At 38.9% G+C, this 7,780-nt stretch overlaps 1 non-coding gene across 1 annotated transcript; it reads left to right on the forward strand.

The window, feature by feature from the left end:
- Positions 1 to 652: 652 nt before the first annotated feature.
- On the forward strand, positions 653 to 759 carry LOC132682553 (U6 spliceosomal RNA). Its single transcript, XR_009611735.1, has one exon. It is a non-coding gene; the product is annotated as a U6 spliceosomal RNA (small nuclear RNA).
- Positions 760 to 7,780: the final 7,021 nt, after the last annotated feature.

Here is a 7,780-nt window from a genome sequence, read left to right on the forward strand (position 1 = left end):
CTAGGACACAAGTAGACTAGAGAAAGAGGGAGAACAGAGTACTATGGCCTAGATTCCCTCCCTGCCAGCCTGCAGGCTGGCAGTGCCTTTCTTTACCAAAGTTCAGAGTGAGTTAAGGGCCCTGGCCTTGTCCCTTCAGGCACAGGGGTGTTCATAGCCCCCTTTATAGCTCCTACACTTGGATTTCTTCACCATCCTTATTTGGCTTCCCTTAAATGTGCCCTTGCATAACAGTCCCTTCATTAAGCTCCCCACTAATGCTCCCATTTGAGTGTGCCATTCTTGTAGGACCTTGAAGGATACAAATAATGAGAGCTCCTATTTGGAAATCAGAAGGTGTGGGCTACAGCTGAGAACCTCTTACAAGTTGACCATGTGAACTGGGCAAGTTGCTTGTCCTTTCTGGCCTTGGTTTCTTCATTTGTGAAATGGGGATGATGGTGAGGTCATCTTTCAGTTAAAACAGGCTATAATTCTGTTTCCACTAGGGGTGTAGTGGGCAGGGCTCTGGAGGAAAATAAACATTAGTTTCAATCCTGGTTTTTATACTTTCTAAGTGTGTGGCCTTGGCCAAATCTCTAAATCTCTTTAAATCTGGGTTTGCATCTTCAGTAAAACATGGAAGGTAACTCTTTCCTTGCAAGTTGAGGTGGTGCTTGCTTTGGCAGCACATATACTAAAGTTGGAATGATACAGAGATTAGCATGGGCCCTGCACAAGCATGACACACAAGTTGAGGGGGAGGATTAAATAAAATTACATGTTTGAAAGCAGCTAGGATAGTTCTCATTACACAGGAGGTCTCCAATCCATGATAGAACCTTTCTCTTCTTTCCTGGCTTTCTTGAAGGGAAAATGCCAAAGCACGAGGGTAAAGAAGTTTGTTGGCTCTAGAGATTTCCATTCTTTCCACCTCTAATTCTGTTTATTTATATTTGCTTACATCTTAGCTCACAGACTCCAATTCATTTATCCCTTCCAATCTGTCTGCAGATTTCTCCCTGGAGCCATTGCTTCAAAAGGAGGGCAGGTCTGTGGTTAGCTGGAGGAAGGGAACCAGAAGGATTAGGCTCCAGGTACCGTGCTACTCGGCTGACCTAGTGTTCTGACTAGGACAAGGATTTCTTTCAGCTCAGAGCTTCCTGGGACAGCTGACACATTTCAGGGACCTTACTTTTCTTCTTTATGCAGAAGTCATCCTCATAACTGAAGGATTGGGCCTCTAATTTTTCACGTAACCATTCATACCTGGATTTTAGGTCACAGGGAACTCTCATCAAACTCAATTATAGTCCTGTTCACCCCCAAACTTCCCATAAGTGATTTTGTAAAATATATAGAGTGGGACTCTTAAAATTTTTGCTTCAAGTTTCAGTATTTAAGTGCATGAACTGCCACAGATAGGTCTAGATGTGGACAAAGCTGTGAGTGAAAGAAAGTTTATTATTAGTTTCTTCCATATATTTTCAGTGTTCTCTTCTTACGTTTCAGCATCTCAGCCTCCAGGTACCCAACATCTGTAACTGCCTGTAGTTCACCAGAGACCCCTTGCAGTCAAGTAGACCCCTGTAATTCTACCCCTATTGAGTATATAAACTTATGTGTCTGCCCGTACCCACTGAATGCTCTCGAATATGTGATAACTTGATCTGTTCTTTTGCCTATCCACCCATTCATCCGCCCACCCACTTTAACAGTTAATTGACATATGCCGATTGGAGATGCACAAAATGTGGTGATAGGCTTTGTGTAATCATTTTTTAAAAATGTCAGACATAGTTTCAGAAAATATCGAGTGTATTTGCAGGCCCAAAACAAATTAAAAAGATAAAAAATTCTCTCACAATAATACTAGTGCAAGTAAGGGCTAAGTATCCAAAAGTGAGAATAGACATTGTTGAGGTTCAGAAGAAAGAGGAAGCACAACAGGGAAAGAGTAATCAGGACTGTCTTTAGAGAAGATATGAGAATAGAGCCAGACCTTAAAGGATGAGCAGAGTTTCTGTCAGTAGAAAGAAAGGGGGAAGGTACCAGGGAAGGGATGGGGGCAAGGGAAATGAGAAAGATAGGAGATAGAATTCTAAAAGTAGACCTGTTTGACTGGAGTATAACATTTGCAAAACTAGCTGTGCTAAGATTGGAAAGGTTGGTTGAGACTGGTTTCTGGAAAAGAGGCTGGAATGTGAAACTGGGAAGCATAAGCATTTCCTACAGGTAATAAAGAGCTCCTGAAGATTTTTCTAGCCAGGGAGAGCTATGACTTTGAATATGGAGTGTTTGCATTGTCTGTTGACTCACTGATTCACTGATTTCATGCAACAAGAGCTTAATGAGCCCTCCTAAGTGCTTAATTCAATGATCATAGCTGGACACTAGTTATTATGTCCTAGTTCCTTCAGAAATCAAAGGAGCCCTTGCTTTGGGGAGAGCTTCTTAATTCATCATGACCAAATATTTAACCCAGAGAGAAGGAATACAAATAACCACTACAGTTAATTCTTTTTTAAAAAAATATTTTTATTGTAAAATTAAACACAGACACAGAAAACCAAACCAAACCAATGTGTGGCTTAGTGAAATTATTATACAGTGAACACTGTTATAACTACCACCAAAATCAAGAAATAGAATTGCCAGCCACTCCTATTATAACCCCTTCACACGCCTCATCCCAACACAATCCCTTCCTATCTCCAGAAGTAATCACTATTGTGACTTTTATAATAATTACTTATTTGCATTTATTTATGGTTTTATCACTCAACTGGCCATCCCTAAACCCTATAGTTTAGTTTTTCCCATTTTTTAAAACTTGATATGTTTTTTAGGTCTCTTTTAATTTATGGTTTCCTCCTTCCACATCTTTCTTTTCCTTATAGTTTATCTGGTAACAGATTTGGGTCATTTAGCCTGTCAAGTTTCCTACAGTCAGATTTGCTGACTGCTCACTCATGGTACAGTTCAATGTGTTCCTCTGTCTTCTCTATTTCCTGAAAATTGGGAGCTGAATCTAGAGGCTTGTCCTGACACAAATCTGATGCCTTTAACAAGGTTAAGGTAGTATTATGTTTTCTGTCTGGTTTACGTTGTTCTTTAATGTTAGTCCTAGCAGATCTTCAATGTCTACATCCATTAATTCATTGGGAGTTGAAAAATAGTAATATTTTAATTTTATATGTCCTTTTAATTATCACCTGGCATACTTTTATAAAGAGACACTTTCCCTCATCTACTATTTTGTAACATAGTACTATAATTCATATAGGATAGCTAGGATGAGGTTTGATTATTTCCTTTTATTTACCCCATTTTCAAGATGACAGTTGGATCATTGTTTCTTCAGAAGGTGACCAGTTATTATTTTTAAGATATATGTCATAATCTCTTGGATTTATATATATTTATATTTGATTAGTTTCAATTAGTTTCAATCTATTGTAAAGCTCAAATCTTTGGCCAGTGGAAAACTCTTCAAGGTGCTTCCTGAGATCTTCTGACATGAGCCTAGTAGTTTTTGATAGCTTCCTTCTAACTGCATGTCAGGATGTTCCAAACTCATCATAAACATTTCCTGCCTAAGACCTGGAATTAGCCATTTCTCCAAGAAATCCTGGTTTAGTTCAATGGGCTGTGTCATTTGAAGATCGAATCCGAATGCTGGAGATGAGCACTGCTGTTGGGTTGACTTTGTTTTTAAACCCTTTTAGTGAAAAGAGCTGGAATAGACAAATACTCCATGAGTTTATACTGATATGTCTAATTCAGATTCATATCTACATTGTTTATTTAACATCTTCTATTATCTACATAGTTCCTTTAACTAAAAAATCCTTTGAGGCGTGGGAGATGGTAGAATTAGAATGTCCCATAATTAGCATTTGCTTTTTTCTACTTTATATATACAACATCCTCAGAATAATAATATTTGTACTATTACTGACATTATTGTTAGTGAAAGCAGATAAAATGTTTTTTGCATATGCTAATCATCTCCCCAATTTTTATAGTTGTAGTATATTTGCAGTTGAATCATATACTAGACTATCTACCTTTCAACCCTCATTTAGTTTTTTATCTACAAGTAACTATATATCTGATATTCACCAGCAGTACCTGACTGAAACTTGTTCTTTAGAAGACTCCTTAGGAAGGGCTCATGGGAATAATATTCTCTGAGTCTTTACATGTTATTAGCAGCTTGTGATTTCCTGGATAAAAAATCCTTAGTTCACATTTTCTCTCCTTGAATATTTTAAATACATTACTCTAATTTCTTCTAGCAAAAAGCTTTGCTGTCAAAAAAAAATCTGAGGATAAATTAATTTGATTTCCCTTGTAAGTTATATGCTCCTTTTGCTTAAATATCTATTTTTTTCCCCTTTTCTTTTAAATACAGTTTTTTTTTCCTGGAATATGTCTTGGTTTTGGTCATTCTGGGTCAATATTCTCAGGTACAGGGTATGTTTTTTCAACATATAGTTCAAATCACTTTATTATATTAGGAAAACTTTATTGAATTACAGTTTTTGGTATTTTCTTTGTTCTCTTTTTCTCGAGATTCTTCTGTTCCTTTGCTTTCTTCTTTAGGGTTTCCTAGTAGTTGTATATTGGATCCTCTTTGCCTATCTTCCTGTTGACTCTTTTTAATGTAAACTCCTATTGTTTGGATTTTACCATAATTCATAAGAGGTCTGGGCAAATGTGCACCTATTCCTAACTGATTTGTGATTTGGGGATAATGACTGACCATGGTCTTTTATATTATTTTCTTCCTACTGCAGGGGCAGGAGGGGGAACACTGGAAAAACTGAGCTGTAATCCCCAATGGATAGTATACATTTCCAGTAGAATAGTAGGCCAGTAGAAAAGACAGTTTGGTGTCCTGAAACTTTTGTTTTCACTCAGACCATGCAGTCTAAAAATCTGAGATTGGTACCTCCTATCTTTATGAGATTAGAAATCTTTGCTTTTTCTAAATACTAATGCCCATGGGGCACAGAAAACCTCACTTTCATCAAGCATATAAATTTAAGAAGATTTCACTTATTTGTTTCACCATAGAACCCAAAATAACAATGATGAGAATGGCTCTTAAGGCTATTCTTGATATGAACAAATGCATGGAAGCCAGTCTGAGCAAAACATGACTTATGGCTTAATAGAATATTTTCTAATGGAGAAGGGATAAAATAATTGTCCTCCAACATCCTGTGTTCTGTATGGTTCAGAGAAAAACCACTCATTATAATAGTGTGAAGTTGCTGGTCCACATGACCTGGACTTTTGTTTCTGAATTACAAATTTAGTGACTTAAACAATACAGATTTATTCTCATACAGTTCTGGAGGGAAGAGTCCAAAATGGATTAAAATCAAGGTGGGTTAAAATCAAGTGTTCCTTCCTCAGAAGGAACCCTTCTGAGACTGGGGGCAGAATTTGCTTCCCTGCCCTTTTCAGCTTCAGGTAGCCATCAGTATTTCTTGGCTTGTGGCCCTTTCTTTCCATCATCAAAGTGTATCACTCCAATCTCTACCTCATCACTTCACTTTCTCTCTGCAGCCACATCTTCCTTTGCATTCTTCTTGTAAGGACACTTGTGATTACATATAGGGTCCACCTAGATAATTCACAATATTCTCCCTATCTCAAAATCCTTCACTTAATCAAAGTCCCTTTTGTCATGTAAGGTAAAATTCATAGGTTATGGGGATTAGGACATGGATATCTTTGGGGGGCCACTATTTAGCATACCATATGCATAACAGTTTTGCACCAGAGAATCCCTAATAACAGAGGGAAGTACACTCATTTCCAGGTTGGTGATAAGGTTGAAGCTCAAAATAGTCTCCTGGAAGCCTGCAATTTCTTTGAAGACTTACATTTTACTTTAAAAATATTTGAGTTTTGCAGGGTACTCTACATGTATGCTTGCTTCCTAATAAGAATAATCTCCCTAGCATAATTTTCTGCAACAAAAGAAAAATTGGTCTGGGAACACGTGCCATAATTCTTCCATGGCTGTAAGGACTCTGGAATACCACATTACACCATAGTAGGAACTGTATCTAATTCGGATGGCATGACATCCCACCATAGGAAACAGGGCAAATTAAGAGGTGTCATTAGCCTCAACTACAACTGACTCAGGCCTAACCCAATAATTGGTGGGGAGAGGATCTCCAATAGATTCTGATTTTCTCTTGTTCAGAATCCCCAATCATGCCTGAGTCCCATGAATGAGGCAGGAAGTCTCAGTGGGGCATGAGGTAAAGATGGCAAGTCATACTTGTTCTTCAATTAGAAAGTGAGTCCCAGGAGATCATGGATACCATCTACTCTACAGTGTTGAATCAAGAGCTGATTCTCATGGAATGCTCATCTGTGGATCGAGTCTCAGAATGGACCTTCGTTGTTTTCCTGACCCAGAGTTCATGGATGGGATCTCCTGCCTGTCACAGGACTTGTCATGCACAGAATCAGCATTCTAGGCTTGATTTCTACTAAAGGAGAGGGAGGAGCTTTTTTTCTGTCCTGCAGTTCTTTGCATGATAGGCCATGCATAGTTATTATTCACACTTCTCTGAATCCTTCCTACTCTTCTCCCCCCAGCCCCTTCTGCTCTGTAACTGCTCAGGGTCCCAGGACAGTTGAACCTGGACCATCTGGGGTACTATTTTTAACTTCTTTGCGCACAGCTGAGGACTTGGCCCCCACACCGTTGCATCCACTGTCTGTTTCTTCCTCTCTGAGGATATAGACAGAAGACCAATACCTGTGCCTGGAGTGGAGGGGGCATGGGAGGCAGGAGGCCCAGTTGTTGTCTCTCAACCTCCTGGTCTACCCACCTCTGCTTTTACTGCAGTGTGTAGTGCAGCAATACGGCAATTCATAAAATGTGACATTCATGTGTGTGGCACACTGCTGTGAGCCTGTTTTATTCCATGATAAAGGCTACATCTGTCAGCCTCTATCTGCTCATGTTGGGGTCAGGAAGAGAATTATATTGCCCAGAATTGCTCTCTCTTTTCCTCTTACTAGAGGCAGACCTCTCCTCCCTCCCTCCAGAGTCAGCTGAGAGGACCTCTTTCAGGGGGCGGAGGGAGTGGGCAGAAATCTACCCACTGGGTGGATATCCCAGTATCTAGAAAAAGATGGATCAACTTCAAATTATTTCTCTCTTTAAGGACTTGCCCTAGAGTGTCAGAGAGTCTCTGTGACCTATTAAAAAACTGATACCATATATCTATATGCACACATATAAACATATATACACACAATGTATGATGCAATATATATTACATATCACATTATTATGTATATATGTGTGTATAATACATGTACATATAAAAGAATTTTTTAAACTGATTTTAGTTTTGAAACTTTTCACCAGGCATTTTTGTTTCAGTTAATCACGTTTCTATTGCAGCCTGGGGACTTTTTAAAACATTTCTAGAACCCTCTATCTTGCTCCCAAAGGCTTAAGCATTATTTGATAATTAGCCTTCACAATTATGTTATACGTTTTGGAGAGAAGTGTGGGCTGGGGGAGGGTGGGAGGAAGAAAGTTGTGTGTGTTAGTTAATGTGGGAGGAATGAGGGTTATTATCTAGGGATTGGAGGGATGCTTATGAGAGAAAGAAGTTCACTCTGTCAAAATTGTGTTGGTTGCCAGTTCTCTGTGAAACCCTCACTTAGACACAGGGAAGGATGGTGGGGGGAACACTGGGAACTTTCTCGCCTTTCCTAATTAAAATGATGCCAGAAAACAGGATCCACATAG

Source organism: Panthera onca, chromosome A1 (genome assembly GCF_046562875.1).
Source record: "Panthera onca isolate mPanOnc1 chromosome A1, mPanOnc1 haplotype 2, whole genome shotgun sequence".
NCBI lineage: Eukaryota > Metazoa > Chordata > Mammalia > Carnivora > Felidae > Panthera > Panthera onca.